Raw genomic sequence first — 792 nt, 5'->3', positions numbered from 1 at the left:
GTGTGTGAGAGAGAGAGAGAGAGAGACAGACAGACAGACAGACAGACAGAGTGCAGCGTTAGAGGAAGTGAGTGGGGTCAGGGAGGCAGGGAAGGAAGTGAGAGAGAGAGAGAGGGTAGAGTGGGGTGAGAGGGGGAGAGAAGGGGATGGGGTGAGTGAGAGAGAGGGGGTTGAGAGGGATGGGATGAGGTGAGTTGGGTGAGGCGAGAGGAGAAGGGAAGAGGAAGGGAGAGGGTGGGTAGGGTGAGTTGGGGAGGGGTGGGGAGGGGGTGAGTGGGGTGAGAGGGGAGGTGGGGTGGTAATGGAGTGGGCGCAGCAAATACCCAATAACTCACGGGATTAGTCGGTACAATGACTTACGCTGCGGGGGGAAGGAGGGAAAAAGGAGGAGGAGGAGGGAAGATGGAGAGAAAAGAGGAGGAGGAGGAGGGAAGATGGAGAGAAAAGAGGAGGAGGAGGAAGAAAATGGAGGAAGGAGAGGTAGAGAGGGAGAAAATGGGGAATGGAGAGAAAAGAGGAGGAGGAGGAAGAAAACAGAGGGAAGCGAGGGAGAAAAGGGAGGTAAGTTTGAGGAGTGAAAGGAAAATGGAGAGAAAGAGGAGCAGGAGGAAGAGAAAATGGAATAGAGGACGAAGAGGAAGAGAAAAAGAAGATGGAGAGGGGGAGAGGAAGAAAAAAATAGGAAGAGAAAAGTAGGAGAAAGGGAGACGAGAGGAGGAGGAGGGGAGGGGAGAGAGAGAGAGAGAGAGAGAGAGAGAGAATATAAGGTGAAAGATAGGAGGAATGGAGAGG

This window comes from Coenobita brevimanus, chromosome 22 (genome assembly GCF_032717465.1).
Source record: "Coenobita brevimanus isolate Jiangsu-jjx chromosome 22, ASM3271746v2, whole genome shotgun sequence".
Lineage (NCBI taxonomy): Eukaryota > Metazoa > Arthropoda > Malacostraca > Decapoda > Coenobitidae > Coenobita > Coenobita brevimanus.
The sequence above is the reverse complement of the archived record's forward strand: the minus strand, read 5'-3'. Positions refer to the sequence as shown.